Below are 16,391 nucleotides of genomic sequence, written 5' to 3' on the forward strand. Positions count from 1 at the left end.
ACAAAACACAACCCCCAGGAATGCGTTGAGGTAAAGGAGGGAAAGGAGTCAGAGAGAGCTTTCCGCGGGTTTGCAAAGAGAGGCTTTCAGTGACCCCATCACTTATCCTGCGTTGCCGATGGCAATTTGGGTGCCAGTTTTAAATCGAACATTTTCTTTACAGTCGTTTGAACAAAGCACTCTATCATTAGTTTCAAAAGCTGTTAAGACACTGCATAGTCTCCTAAGTGTTTATGCGGCTTGCTGTCCAGAAAGCTAGCATACTGCAGTCCAGATTTCTGTGTTATGAAGAAACACTTCTTAAAACACTTCTTTTTATTTTTTTTGAGACGGGGTCTCACTATGTAGTTGAGACTGATCTGGAACTCACTATGTAGCCCAGTCTGGTCTTGAACTCCCACTGATCCTCCTGCCTCAGCCTCCTGATTGCTGGGATTACAGGCATGCGCCACCATACCCAGCTTTCTTCCAGTAGTATATTGATGGGGATTAATTCAATTTATGAAGCCTTGGGGGACACATTCAAACCATGTTTTAACTATACCATCTCTGTCTTCAAGAAAATTCCCTGGGAAAAATAAGTTTTTTTAAGTCACAAGGAAAAGTAAGGGATTTACGGTCAAATTCAGCAGAGCTTGAGAACCATTTTGCCTTTTGGAGATTAAGAACTTGTAGTAGTATATTAAAAGCCCTGTAAGCGGTGGATACACTTGTTCAACTAAAGGTTTTTCACAGATTGGTGGCAGAATTTTCTTCTGTATTCTAGGCATAATGACTATTAAACACCACTAGTACTAGAGAGGGGAAGAAGCCACTTCTTTCTGTGTTGTCATGGCCTCCAAATCCTACTGGAAAATTGCTTCTGTTTATCTCTCTGTCTCTATATATCTCTATATCTCTGTCATTGTGTCTGTGTCTCTGTTTCTCTCTCTCTCTCTCTCTCTCTGTCTACCAAGCCCACGGCTTTTGACATGCTAGCCGAGGGTTCTATCCCAAGCCCAAATTTTCATCTCTAAGACTGCTCACTCCTGTCCCAGAGTTTGATTTACTGTACTCTAATTCAGATTATTTCAAAGAGGGGATTATTTCAAAGAGTGAAGGCCACTGACAGTAAGGATAAGACGGCATTTGATTTTCTCAGTCTTAGACTGGATTTAGGATTAAACTGTCCACTATGGTTTACTTTGGATCACTCATGTGAATCCCAGGGTTTCTTCCAGGTGTATGGCTGTGCTGGTCAATTTTGGGTTCCTATAACAAAAGGCCTGAGGCTGGGTACTTCATAAAGGAAAGAGGTTTGTTTAGTTCATGATTCTGATGCCCAGCAGTTCCAAACAGCATGATGTCAGCCTCCTGGTGTTCAGGGCTTCCTTGTATCCAGGGCCTCCTGGTAGCGCAGAACACAGCAGAGAAGCAGAAAGGAAATCAGCCAACAGCCTGCCTTGCAGGAACAAATCCTCCCAACCTGCAAAATCCCCTTTAACCATTCACGGGAGTGGGGGCGACCTCACCCCTCCCAGTAGGTCCCCCTTCTTGGAAGTACCACGCTCTCAGCACTACTTCACAGAGGAGGCAGCTTCTAGCCCACAAGCCAACTGTATCCAAGTCCTAGCAGCGGCCAAGCCTCTTGAGCTCGATCCGATTTGGCCCTGCTAAAGCAACTAACCTGCAGCCAGCATGCAAGCTCCCAGGACCACCTGTGTTCATCTCTGTTGGGTTGGCGGGCTGAGTGAAGGGAGGCCCAGTCAAACAAGGCTCCCAGAGAAAGAAACACTCATGCAGGGCCGGGGATTTAGCTCAGTAGTGCTGCCACCCGCCTCACAAGCTAAAGGTCCCAAGTTTGATTCTTGGTAAAAAAAAAAGAAGAAAAAAAAAAGGAACAGGCATGGATTTTTTTATCAGCTTACTGAGACATAGTAAAACAAAGCATTCTGGGCGACTATGCAGACCTTAACTGTGTGATGCATGCATGGTTGTCTTTGCTGATTCATTATTTTATAGCAAAGCCCCATCTGCACTTGCACTGAATGACAGGGTTGTGTCCTTAGATGCCCTCAGACACCCAGGCTTTGACACATCTCACAGCAGCCCCTTACAACCTCCTACAGCTCTGCTGGGGTTACATACAGAGCACTGCATTAAGAATCAAATTCTTGAGCCCTAGGAGTGACTCAGGATTGATTAGGCTGAGATATTCATTGTTTTGTTTTGAGACAAGGGTCTCCCTATAAAGGCCAGATTGGCTTTAAACTCACTATCATAGCCCAACTTGGTCTTGAACTTGTGGTGATCCACCTGCCTCCGACTCCTGAGTGCTGGGATTATAGGTGTTCACCACCATGCCCAGCTAGACTGATATATTGTAATCATTTTTATCTATTTATCTGGTTTTTTTTTTTGTTTTTTGTTTTGTACTGGGGATCAAACTCAGGTCCTTGCGCTTGCAAGGCAGCCAGCAGAACCACTGAGTTAAATCCCTGGCCCTTGTCTGTTGTTTTTTTTTTTTTAACGGTTATTTTTTTCAATTTTAAATTGAATTTATTGGTACATTCTGGGTAGATAGTACAGTTACATTCATTACTGGGATCTTGTACCTTTACATGCCAGGTCTTGGTTCTCATTTTTTCCCCTTGTCCCCACCCTCCCTTCACTCCCTCCTCCCCTCCTCACCTTCAAACATTTTAATTCCATATGTAAAAATGTTTTCATTTTTTGTTATGGGGGTTTTAACCACAGGCCTTCCCACTGAGCTATATCTCCAGCCTCATTATTTTTTAAAAATTATTCATTTTGAGAGGATGTCTCCCTAAATCCTTCAATTGTTCAGGCATAGCTTGAATTGTGATTCTCTTGCCTAAGCCTCCCAGAGTGCTGGGACTGTAGGTATGCAACACCCCACCTAGCTACCTGGTGTGCTTTTTTGTTTGTTTGTTTTTGTTTTTTATGGGACCGTAGGTATGCAACACCCCACCTAGCTACCTGGTGTGCTTTTTTGTTTGTTTGTTTTTGTTTTTTTGAGTCAGAGTCTCACTTTGTGGTCTAGGCTGGCCTAGAACTCCTGGTGATACTCCTGACTCAGCCTATCAAGATGTGCTCTATTCACCAGCCTCTTAACTAAATTTTAAAAAGCTCTATCAAGGGGCTGGGGATTTAGCTCAGTGGTTCCCCTGCCTGCCTTGCAAGTGCAAGGACCTGAGTTTAATCCCCGGTACCAATAGATAGATAGATAGATTGATGGATAGATAGATGAAATGAAAGCATCTATCAATTTGGAAACTTGGAAGCAATTCTTGCCTTAACAGAATTCCACTGGACAGGATTTAGAGATGAGTATCTTGTAAACCTTGGACTGTGGTCGTGTCATGGTAACAGTACTTAATGACATCAAGGTTTTTTTAAACAAGAGAGCAAAGGGCTTAGGGAAGCCTAAGTAGGAAACTGACATGATTTTTTTTTTCAGATTTAAGTGTGAAATTATAAATTTTTGAGAAAAGTAGATGTTTCTGCAAAGTGAAGACACTCTTTCTGCTGTAAATGTATAAAATAATGGCCTCCTCTAAATGCACTTGCCTCAAAAAAAAAATCAAAATTAAAATTGAGTTAAAGCAAAGTGATTACCGATGCTAGTGAACTGATCCTCAAAAGATGTGCAATACCAGTGTCAAACCTAGATATCAAACACACTGAAAAGGTGAATATGAATATTAAGGCCCTCCCCCAACCAAACCAGTCAGCTTTATACTCTGCAAGATTTCTTAGGCAACGAAGCCATGCTACTTGGGAGTCTAAGGCCACAGGATCACAAGCTCAAGGGCAGCCTGGGCAATTTAGTGAGACTCTGTCTCAAAATTTAAAAGAAATTAAAAGGGCTGGGATACACTGTAGAAGATAGTTTATTTAGTTAGCGTAGGGATACGGCAGCTAGAGAATGGGTCTGAGATACAGAGGGGTGACTGGCCACACCATGAAAATTAAGACTAGAGGGTGAACTAGGATTTTGGACAAAGAATGAATTTCCTCAGGCAACACAGAGTGCAGCCCACTCCCTGCTGAGATCCTGACGGAAGGGACTACAGCTCCTCCCCTGAGGTTGCAATGCAAATTAACCAGCTCCTTCTGAGACGCCAGTTTACTGTAAACACTGTAAAAGAACTGGACTATGGAGCCTGAGTCCCAGTTCATTGCTTTAAATCCAGTCACCTGTGATAGGTGACCACCAAACAATGAAGCAATCCCTGTATCTTACTTGCCTATCATTAATTCTAAATTGAGAGGCCATGCAGCAACCTATTCAGGACCCCTCCTGTCTCTCAAGAGCTATTCCTATTCCCCAATAAACCTCTTGACTCTTTTTGTTGTTGTTGTTTTGAGACAGGGTTTCACTATGTAGTTGAGACTGACCTGGAACTCACTATGTAGCCCAGGCTGGTCTTGAACTCACAAGAGATCCTCCTGCCTCAGCCCCCCAAGTGCTGGGATTACAGGTATGCGCCACCACGCCTGGCACTTTTTTTTTTTGAGATAAGGTATTGTTATATAGCCCAGGTTGCCTCAAACTCTAGGTGATACTCCAGCCTCAGCCGCCTGAGTGTTGGGATTACAGGCCTATGCCGCCACACCCAGCACCTTTTCTACTCTCAATTTCCTTTGTCCTTTGTAATTCATCCTTTGACTTCAAGGGATGCAAATTCAGCACATCTGACATCTAGCAGGTTGAGAGTTATATTTTTTTCTATATAGTATATACTGTCTCCATGTTCCCTGTCCAGTCTCCAGGACTGCAAAACAACAACCACAATAATGACAAACAACAACATCAACAAAACAAGCAAACAAAACAGGCTAGTGTTTCTTTTCTCTTCTTTTCTGTTTGGTACCTGGGTCCTTGTGCTTGTGAGGCAGGCAGCGGAACCACTGAGCTAAATCCCTGGCCATGGCTTTTCATTTAATAACATTCAGAAATACTTCTGGAATGCTTGTTAAATACATACAAGCTATTATAAAACTGTAAGAATTTTTTTCCTCTTTGCTAAATGACATTGAAAGAATTAAGGTTCTGAGGTGATGTTAGGTAACAGCTGCACTTTTTTTTTTTTTTTTTGGTACCAGGGATCAAACTTGGGACCTTGTGCTTTCAAGGCAGGCAGCACCACTGAGCTGAGCTAAATCCCCAGCCTTGCACTGTGTTTTGTAATGGTCAGGTGACACCTAGAACACCATATTCAAGTCTAAGCATTTTGTATTTTGTGAGACACAGGCAAATGAAAATATTCTTAGAGAAACTAAGGGAAAATGGAGAGGGAACTTAAACCATACATAATGGGAAATGCTAAAGAACATGTACCTTCTTAGGCTCAAGAAGGGCAGAGTATAAGGGCCAATGACAGCTCACTAGTTCTCTTCAAAGCTTTCCAAACTAGCAGCATTATTATTCTGTTACTTTGGCAAGCAAAATCTAGACAGTGGGTACAAGTCACGAGGAAGTATACTTCAGTTCAACCTAAGATCCAGATTAGGTTGGTACTTAGTGACTTCCTGATAATCAAAAGTAACCAAGCTTGCCAGTATAGTGGCATGTATCTGTAGTCCTGGCTATTCATAAGGCTGAGGCAGGAGGATCGCTTGATTCTAGGAGTCTGAGGCCAACCTGGACAACACAGAGAGACCCATCTTAGAAAAAAAAAAAAAAAAGGTTACCAAGCTCAGGTTAGACTGCCATTGGCTAGAATATTGTAGCTTTCAATTGTATTTTAAATATTAGATTTTCCATCTCTTTGTGGCTTTTGGTTAATGTGAAACCCAGAATCTGGTGAAGAATCAGGCTATGTCTTAAAATCCTATCATATATTTAGCTGATACAATTTGATATATGACCTAGGTGTTTTGTTGGACACACCCCCCCTTGGTGTTTTAAGACAGGATCGCAGTATGCATTTCAGGCTGGCCTCAAACTCACTGTGTTCTTGGCTGGCTTTGAACTCACAGCAATCTTCCTGACTCAGCCACCTGTGTGCTGGGATTACAGGTGTGCGCCATCAAAACCAGCTAGAACCCTTTTATAGCTCTAAATTAACTGCAAAGTTGTACCTGATCTCATTCATATCTCTGACGAATATTTCCAAAGATGAATAGCATGAGATATTTCATGACCTCAAGGATATAATTTGAAGATATATATATAACTTGAAGAATCCAAAAAGTAGTGTTTCTGCTTTTAGAAATTGAAATTCAAAAGTATTTTCTTAAAATAGATGGAATTCAACTTGCCCTACAATTTTCTGGGAGAAAAGCCTGTTATCGGTTTTAGAGAATCATCCTGGAAAGAGCTCTGTGACTGTGAGAAGTAGGATGCACATATATCACCCTGTGGGGCGGGCGGAACGCATCTGCAGGAGGGAGAGGGCAGGGTTACAGGACAGAGCCCGCGAATGCAGGGCGTACAGCCTGACAGGGTCGAGGAGGACTAGCAGGTGCCGCCCGACACAGCACACAGCGTATTTGGCGAGGCAGAGATTATGCGCGGATGCACGCAGGAGCCTGTGGACGATCAATTCCCCTTTCCTGTCTAGAAGGGCCTTGAGGTGGAGGGAAGGAGAATTGTACACACTCAGATTTAAGGCCTTGAGCTCAATCCCCAGTAACCCGTGGCCCAAAAAGAAAGACAAAAGTGTATTTCCACGATTAAAATTTTTACCTTAGGCTGCATCAGCCAAAACCTAAATTTGCAGTGTCTTTGCTGTTTGTCAGTAGAAAGCAAAGCTAACATATTGATATGAAATCTCGGGGGAAGAAGGAAAAAAAGGTCCCAGAAATGCAGCATGAGGGAGGACCTGATTTGGCAACGTGCACGAAAACAAATAAAAGAAGTTCGAAATCTGAAACCAACAGTCATTAATCAATATGAAACAACTGGGTTCTTGCGTACAAATGAAGCAGGGAGGACAAAATCAATCACCAGTTGCTATTAATGCCGCTTAAAACTATTTGTCACCGCCAGCCACGGTGGTGCAATCACAGCACTGGGGAGGCTGAGGCAGGAGGCTCACCTAGAGTTTCAGGCAAGCCGGGGCTACACAGTGAGTTCAAGGCCAGCCTGAACTACAACGTGAGACACTGTCTCAAAAAAAACACAAAAAACCAAAACAACAATGAAAAGGACGGGGGCCTGTCAGTTGGCACAGATTGAGGGAAAAGCGGCCGTTCCATGCCCAGACTGCAGCCGTATGGGGGAGGTGATAATATCTCATTCTTCCGATTAGAACACTGAGGCTCTAGGAAATTAACTACCTCCGGGTCCTTAACCAGTATGTGATGGAGCTGCAATTCAAAGCAGATGTGTCTGATACCTTCTACCACCTCAGTGTTTTTATGAATAGTAGTTCCGTCACTCTAGAAATGACAATACAGCCTGCAGTTCAAGTATGGTTTGGAGAAGACCTACCTCTAAGTCCCTGAAGCCTTCTGACTCCAAGACACGGACCAGAATTGGCTGATGTTTGTCAGTATGATGAGCGTATAGCTATGAGGCATGAAGCCTCTCTGTTGCCTATGCAAGAACATCTGTCTATCTGGTTAAGTTTTGAAATTAAAGCCGAAAAACTACTGGATGAACTTCATAATGGAGTTTTTTTTGGGGGGAGGGGGGTTTGAGACAGGGTCTCACTATGTAGTTCAGACTGCCCTGAAACTCACTGTGTAGCCCAGGTTGGTCTCAAACTCACAGCGATCCTCCTGCCTCAGCCTCCCGAGTGCTGGGATTACAGGCGTGCACCACTATAATGGAGTATTGTTATGTCAACTGGTTGATACTCTTCAAAATATGGTGAAAACATGCAATTTTGAAGAAGCAGAAACAACACCAGGAACTTCCTCCACTGGTGCAGGGAGGTCACGGTTGAATTTACAGGCGCACCACTATAATGGAGTATTGTTATGTCAACTGGTTGATACTCTTCAAAATATGGTGAAAACATGCAATTTTGAAGAAGCAGAAACAACACCAGGAACTTCCTCCACTGGTGCAGGGAGGTCACGGTTGACCAGATGTACCTTTTTTTTTTTTGTACCAGGGATTGAACTCTGGTCCTTACGTTTACAAGGCAGGTGGTGGAACCACTGAGCTAACTCCCTGTGATGTACCTCTTTGAATCTGAAAGTTTAGGTACAAATGTAGGAGTGGAATTGCTGGGTTGTATGTTTTACACAAGTATCCAATAGAAGTGTATCTTTCTCTTCTTAAAATTGTTTGCATTGTGTCAAGATATGGGGTTGAGCCACCAGTATTAGTAAAACTCAAAGAAGAAATTGAGTTAGAAGAGACTTTGCTAAACACTCCAGGGTCTGAAGTGTCCATCAGCATTCCAAAATCAGGCTGTTAGCATGAAGAGCTGCACAGAGCTGTTAAACATTTGCTGAAGATTCTCCTCGTAGTTGTTCTCATCGATTTGCTACTGAGTACTTATCTGAAGGATGGTAGGGACTCGGGGATAAAATACTCTTTTTTTTTTTTCTGGTACTGGGGATTGAACTCAGGACCTTGCGCTTGTGAGACAGGTGGCGGAACCAATGAACTAAATCCCCAGCCCAATACTCTTTATAAGAATGCTTCATAGAAAAAAAAAAAGAAAAAAAAAGAATGCTTCATGGAACCAATATCTTGAAAATGGCTATACTTCCAAAATTGTTATACAGATTTAATGCAATCCCAGGCCAGGGATTTAGCTCAGTGTTTCCTCCGCCTACCTTGCAAGCACAAGGTCCTGAGTTCAATCCCTGGTGCCAAAAACAAAAACAAAAACAAAACAAAACAAAAATATCACACAGAGATTTAATGCAATCCCAATCAAAGTTCCAACAGTGTACCTCACAGAGTTAGAAAAAAACAATCCTAAAGTTCATTTGGAACCAGAATAGATCTAGAACAGCTAAGGGAATTGTGGGCAACAAAGGCAAGGCAGGGAGTGTCACAATCCCTGACTTGAAATTATACTACAGAGCTACTGTGATAAAAACAGCATGGTACTGTGATAAAAACAGACTTGAGGATCAGTGGAACAGACTAAAAGATGCAGAGACAAATCCAAACACATTCAGCCACATTATCTTTGACAAACACCTTCACCAAAGAAAGGTAGCTTCTTTAGTAAATGGTGCTGGAAAAACTGGCTTTCTACATGCCAAAGATTGAAACTAGACCCGTATCTTTCCTCATGCACTAACCTAAAATTGAAATGGATCAAAGATCTAAATATTAAAACAGAAACCCTAAATCTGCTGGAGAATAGGTAGAACACCTGAGGACACAGGAGGAGGCAAAGACGTCATGAACAAAACCCAGACCACATGGGAAGTACTACAAAGAATCAACAGCTGGGACCTCATCTTAAAAAGCCTAAGCACAGCAAGAGAAATGATCAATAGAGTGAAGAGATAACCCACAGAGTGGGAAAAATTCTTTTTACCATCTATTCATCAGATAAAGGACTTTTATCTAGAATATATAAAGAACTAAAAAAATCAGACACCTCAAATTAAAGACCCATTAAAAATGGGCATCTGAAATAAAAAGAAACATCTCAGATGAAGAGTTACAGATAGCAAACAAATATATGAAAAAATGTTCAACATCACTGGTCATTTGTAAAATGCAAATCAAAACAATGCTGAGACTCCATCTCACTCCAGAAAGAATGGCGGCTATCAAGAAATCAACCAATAACAGATGCTGGAGGGCCTGTGGGGAAAAAGGAGCCCTTCTCCACTGCTGGTGGATGTAGATGGTGCAAACGCTTTGGAGATCAGTGTGGAAATTTCTCAAAAAACTAAAACTAGAGTTTCCATTTGACCCCACTAGTCCTCTTCTTGGGATCTTCCCAAGAGAATTAAAAACATCCTACCACAATGATATATGCACACTCATGTTTATAGCGGCACCGTTTGTAATAGCTAAATCTTGGAAAGAGCCCAAATGCCCATCAAATGACACGTGGATAAAGAAGATTTTTAAAAATTTTGTATTTATTTTAATTTTAATTTTTTTTTTTTTTTGAGACAGGGTCTCACTATGTAGTTGAGACTGACCTGGACCTCACTATGTTGCCCAGGCTGGTCTCCAACTCACAGCGATCCTCCTGCCTCAGCACCCCCCTGCCACCCCAGTGCTGGGATTATAGGCATGTGCCACCATACCTGGCCCCGAAGATTTTTTTTAAAAAATACAATGGAGTACTACTGCTCTGCTCTCAAGAAGGATGAACTTCAAACATTGATAGCTAAATGGATGGACCTTGAGACCATATTCTTTTTTTTTTTTTTTTTTTGGTATTGGGGACTGAACTCAGGACAAGTACTTGTGAGGCAGGCAGTGGCACCACTGAGCTAAATCCCTGGCCCCTTGAGACCATACTCTTAAGTGAAAAAAATCGGACCACTCATGTTTAAACACCACATTCTCTGGTGTGAAAAACCAAAAGTGGAAATAAGGACTGAAATGTACAATGTTGGGAAATAGGAATAAGTGTTCAAATGGGAAGGGGAACAAGGGAAGAGGGAGGGAGAGAGGAAGAAAAAAAGTGAAACTAGAAGGAAAAAATGGAATCAAAACTTTTGTACATAGGGAGGGGAGAGAGTTTGAGGAGGGGATGAGATAAAATAAAATAAAATAAAATAAAAATGTTTTGAGAGGCTTAAATAAAATTTATAAAAAAAAACAATTCATGGAAAACATGTCATGTCAGCTGGGCATGGTGGCGCACACCTGTAATCCCAGCACTCAGGAGGCTGAGGCAGGAGGATCGCTGTGAGTTCGAGACCACCCTGGGGCTACATAGTGAGTTCCAGGTTAGTCTCAACTATAGAGTGAGACCCTGTCTCAAAAAACCAGAAAAAAAAAAAAAAAAGAAAAAGAAAATTAAAACATGTCATGTCCACATCGGTGGAGGCTGAGATACTCTTCAAGGATTTTTGCGTAAGTATGACCCCTGTCAAATATTACAGCTTGCTACACTACAGCAAAAAGTTCTAGCATTTCAAAAAGGAGTTCCTAATAAAGTGGACCCACATCGCCTTCCAGAACACCCCAGCCTCCTGAAAGGAATCCTCTGAGCAGTTGACAAGTTTCAGAAACAGCTGAAAGCCGGGGGCTCCCGCTGGAGCTCCGTGGGGAAGGAGAAGCGGCTTCACCCCCAGGGCGGCCGGCACCGGTCCTCCGCGGCGGCCAGAATTCCCAGCTCCTCCAGCAGCAGCCGCTCTTCCCAAGCTCAAGCCTCCCCAAGGGCACAGCGAGGGAGCCACCTCCTTCCCTCCTGTGAATCCTCATCGCTTTAGCGAGAAAGAACTAGCGCGGGTACCTCGGAGCCACTGCGAGCATCAGGCCCAGGCTCTTCTGACCCAGAATTCAAGAGCTCTGCCTGCATCTGCCTACACTTTCGCCAAGTAAATGTGCTGGAAAAGCCGGAACCAAAGTTCTAGAAACGCAACCACATTTCCTGCAGGCAGGATGCACCTGTAGCTTGGTCACCCAAGCGCCCAAAGGAGCAAATAAATATACACAGGGCCTAAGTCTCCTTTGCAGTCCTGCGCAGAAATGACGAAACGCAGCTCCCAAACCACAGCCACAGGACCCCGTGGGCAGGGGTGATCCCAGCGCACGAACTCCACACCTTGAATTTCAACAGCCGGTTCCAGGGCCCTCAGCTTTTCCTGCTAAAGCTGCCCAGGAACCGAAGGGTAAGAACACAGTTTCAGTTCCCCCAAAGCCGCCCCACAATAAAAGTACACCCCGAAGGCAGGACCCGGCTCCTCACAGTCTCCTCGCTGCGCCCCCCTGTCCATCTGGAGGGTCCCCAGGCTTCTGCCCGAACACAGACCGCACCAAAGTCAGCACAGCCAGCCACGAGGGGCCAGCACCAGCTAAAGGGCTTCCGAGAGGTGGCAAAACTCCAGCGGCACCCAGGAAGCCTTCCTTACCTGCCTCACCTTCCTTACCTGCGAGAGAGAGGAGATACACGAAGCTCAGCGAAACAAAAGGAGAATGGGGACCATTATTTTGTCACGACGGGGAGCAAAAACCCTGAAAGACAAATACCTATGTGTCATTTTAAGAAACCGGGGAAAGCAGGGGCCGGGGGTTTAGCTCAGTGGTTCTGCTGCCTGCTTCGCAAGTGCAAGGACCCGAGTTCAATCCCCGGCACCACCAAAAACAAAACAACAAACAAACAAGAGGGGAAAGGAGTAGGATATGTCAGCTTCACATACAAAAACTTTGCCCTATTTTTGTTTGTTCAAATAGCGTGAGAATTCAGTCTGAAATCACCGGCAGGCGCCCTTCTGAGGCAGGACTCTTATTATACAAAAGGTACGTCTGTACGGTTCAGTCCAGAGCGTCTTTGTTAATGTCTGTCCCCTCACCAACGTAAAAGTCAAATAACACTACTGGAATCATAATTATACTTGCTATATTTTTGAATAGATATTAAGTATGGAGGTTACATACTTACTAATAGCAACAGTGGCGCTCTTAATTTAGCTGCCTTTTAGTGAAAAAGCAATGGTTTGACCCTTGTCCTACAGAAGGGGACTAATTTAATTTCCTGATCAGGATTGCCTGGTCCAGCGATACTATGCGTCCCAGGGGCTGCTGGTCCACTTGGCATTGCTCTGGGTTCAGTAGAATTCTTATTTCAAGCTTTAAGTTTTCCAAATCAGGAGGAACCGATTTTTTAAGCTGGCTTGTATTAATAATGATAATGTTTTGTTACCTAGATTTTTGCTAACACACAAATTATTTATTGGAACATAAGGGGAATTTAGTAAGAAATCAAATAAGATTTTCATATGTTATCTGTGAAAATTTAAACACCTTACATTTTTAGATGGATTTCGAGCAATGTGACAGGGAAAACAGTAGCTTTCAGCAAAATGAAATATTTTAATTAATTTTCTATGAAAGCAGATATGAATTTTTACATTAGAATAATGTGCTTTAACATCAGAATTATGTTTTAATAATTTTTATTTTTAACAATTTTAAAATTAAAATATAAAAGGATCTTAGAGTGATGTTTTATAAAAATTCTATGATTATTTTTCTTTGGATCATATAATGCCAGTGTTAATTAGATGCTTTCACTTATGTTAATTTTCTTTTCTTTTTCTTTTTTTTTTTTTTTTTTTTTTTTCTTGTTTTGGTTTTTTGAGAAAGGGTCTCACTACACAGTTGAGACTGACCTGGAACTCACTATGTAGCCCAGGCTGGTCTCGAACTCATAGTGATCCTCCTGCCTCAGCCTCCTGTGTGCTGGAATTACAGGTGTGAGCCACCATGCCTGGCTCATGTTAAATTTCTTTAATAAAGTCATGCTGCCTCCATTTCCCATGGCCAGTAGATGGCATGTGTAAGTGTCTCACCTCTGTGGGTGGATTCTCACCAAACACAATTGAGGGGTGGGGGATGTAGCTCAGTGGCTGTGCCTGCCTGGCAAGCCCAAGGTCCTGAGTTTGATTCCCAGTACTGGAAAAAACAAAATAAAAAAATCCCACGACCAGGTCATGTAAGGACTGCATAGACTCGAAACAAAATAAAACAAAACTGTTACCATAGTTATGAGAATCAAATTATCAACCATCTTAATTGATATTTATAGATATGTCTCTTTGTGGCCAGTATTTTGTAAAGAGGACTTTTCACACGGAATTGCTTTTGCATCACTACTGTATTTGTAATGTAAAACCCTACTGGACGGATGTGTGGTCTATTAAGACAGTACATACAAGCCGGGTTTATGGAGGTCGAACAGGTCTTAGAAGGAGGTGTGGGGGCCAGGCAAAAATGTGTGACAGGGTTTTAGTCCCTGCCAGGAGCCTGTAGATGCGAGTGTGTGAAGCTGTGGGAGTGAAGCTGAAGGTGCAGTGGAGAATTCGGGAAGCTGGAATGTATGCTGAGGAGCACTGCAGCAGGGAAAGAAGCCCAGCTGAGAGAGACCAACACAGGCCTGCCACAGCCATAGGACTAACCTGGAGCCACGTCGGCTGCTCTCCATGGTTCTGAACCATACCTGCCCATCAAGATACAGCCCTGGTTTGATCTCTAGTACCACCCCCAGTTGTTGGGTGTACTGGTGCATGCCTATAATCTGAGCACTTGGGAGGCTGAGGCAGGAGGACCACCATGAGTTCAAGGCCACCTTGAACTCCTTTAATTTTGAGACAGTGTCTTGCTACGTAGTTCAGACTGACTTGGAACTCAGTATGTAGTCCAGGCTGGCCTCAAACTTGTAGCATCCTTCTGCCTCAGCCTCCCGAGTGCTGGAATTACAGGCATGCACCACCACACCTGGCCAGCCTACACGACTTAGCGAGACCTTGTGTCAAAACAAGACAAAATGAAACAAAATAACTCATTTCAAAATTTAGGTGGGAGGCCGGGGATTTAGCTCAGTGGTTCGGTGGCCTGCCTTGCAAGCACAAGAACCCAAGTTCAATCCCCGGTACCAAAAAAAAATAAAATAAACAAAATTTAGGTGGGAAAACAAATTATTGCACTATAGTGAGATTCTATGCTAGATTTTGCTGCGAGGCACGTAGAGGGACCGCTTACCTCCTGACATGACATGAGGGTCAGGGAAGACTATTATATGATGATGTGACACGAGCCGAATGTGGGAAGAGCAAGAATCGATGAGGTGAAAGGCGAATACCGAAGAAGCATTGGTGGAGCCAAGCAGAATTTTGTGTAGCATCCTCTGCCCACCATTCCTGCAACATTTTCAACAGTACGTGACTGTCACTGGCCATGACTCACAAGGGCGGATGCCTACAAAGAGCTCAGCCTCTTATCTGTCTTGAATTAAAAAAAAATTTATTATCTGGTACTGGGGATCGAACTCAGGACCTTGTGCTTGTGAGGCAGGCAGCAGAACCAGTGAGCTAAATCCCCAGCCGTCTTGAATTTTTTAATTGCTAAAGTTGCAGCTGAATTTTTGTAAGCTTCACTGAGATATTTCACACACCCCACCATTACCCACGTAAATGATGCAGTTTAATGGAGTTTCGTACAACAACAAAATCGTGTGTTTATGTCAGCATAATTAATTTTGGAACATTTCATTACCCCAAGAAAGCCTGGTACCCCTTAACTTTTAACCTCTCCTCTGTCCTAACCCTACCATCTCACCCTTTAACGTGCACCCCAGTCTTAGTCGACTGCTAATCTACTCTGTCTCTGCATAGACGTACCGACCCGAACTGTGTCAGGCAAGCGCAGTTGCACAGATGTGGTCTTCTGAGACCAGCTGGCTCACACACATGCGCTCAAGTCCCGTCCGCGCCATGGTTTGCACGAGTAGTTTACCTCTTGTTCCTGACAAATACTACTCCACTCATGGACACAGCACATTCTGTTAGTCCATTCGTCAGTTGGTGAACACTTGGTCCTTCTTACTCTTTGGTTCCTAGCAATGCTGCTATGAACATTTGGGTACAACTTTTTGCAGACGCGTTTTCACCCCCCTTGGGAATGGAACTGCCGGATCATATGCCAAATCTGCGTTTGGCAGTTTGGAAAGCAGTTTGTATTCTGCATCAGCACTACGGCTCTCCATTGTCACCAGCTCAAATTTCTCTACATCCACACCACACTTGTTATTCCCTGTCTTTTTTCTTCTTTCTTTTGGTTTTTTGAGAAAGGGTCTCACTATGTAGTTCGGGCTGGCTTTAAACTCACTAAGTAGCTCAGGCTAGCCTCGAACCTACTGCGGTCCTCCTGCCTCAGCCTCCCGAGTGCTGGGATTACAGGGGTGTGCCACCTTGCCCAGTCCGTCTTATCAATCATAGATAACATTTTGAGTATGAGATGGTATCGTATTACAATTTTATTTTCATTCCCCTAGTGATGTTAAGTATCTTTTCATGTTCTTTTTTTTTTTTTTTGGTACTGGGGATCGAACTCAGGATCTTGTGCTTTTGAGGCAGGAAGCAGCTTCATGTTCTTTTTTTAGAGAACTATATAGTCATATTCTTTATTTGTAATTTATTATTATTATTATTATTATTGTGTTTTTTTTGGGTGGGGTCTCAAAATAGTTCAGGCTGGCCTTGAACTCTCTATGTAGCCCAGGCTGGGCTCAAACTAGCAGAGATCCTCCTGCCTCATACTCTGAAGTGCTGGGATTACAGGTATGGGCCACCACACCTGGCTGAATTTTATTTTTATATATTCCTAAATATTTTTCTTGTATATCTGTTTTTGGCAACAAAATCCAGTAATATTTATATTTATCATATTTTTATCAGATAATATCAGACACATACTTTGCAATCTATTTTTCCCCTTCTGCACATTGTGTTTTCACTTCCTGTTTCTGGGTTTTTTTTTTTTTTTTTTTTTTTTTTTT

The 16,391-nt window shown here is 43.0% G+C and overlaps 1 protein-coding gene across 3 annotated transcripts in view; it reads right to left on the minus strand.

The window, feature by feature from the left end:
• The window catches only part of Rnf125 (ring finger protein 125), a 90,509-nt gene that overhangs the window by 61,147 nt on the left and 12,971 nt on the right, over window positions 1-16,391 (minus strand). For all 3 annotated transcript variants that reach the window (XM_033757507.1, XM_010641478.2, XM_010641479.3), the window contains one exon: window positions 11,986-12,070. The gene's annotated coding sequence lies outside the window, so the exon portion shown is untranslated. The remainder of the gene's footprint in view (window positions 1-11,985; window positions 12,071-16,391) is intronic.

This window comes from Fukomys damarensis, unplaced genomic scaffold, assembly GCF_012274545.1.
Source record: "Fukomys damarensis isolate Sample0158 unplaced genomic scaffold, DMR_v1.0_HiC HiC_scaffold_30, whole genome shotgun sequence".
Lineage (NCBI taxonomy): Eukaryota > Metazoa > Chordata > Mammalia > Rodentia > Bathyergidae > Fukomys > Fukomys damarensis.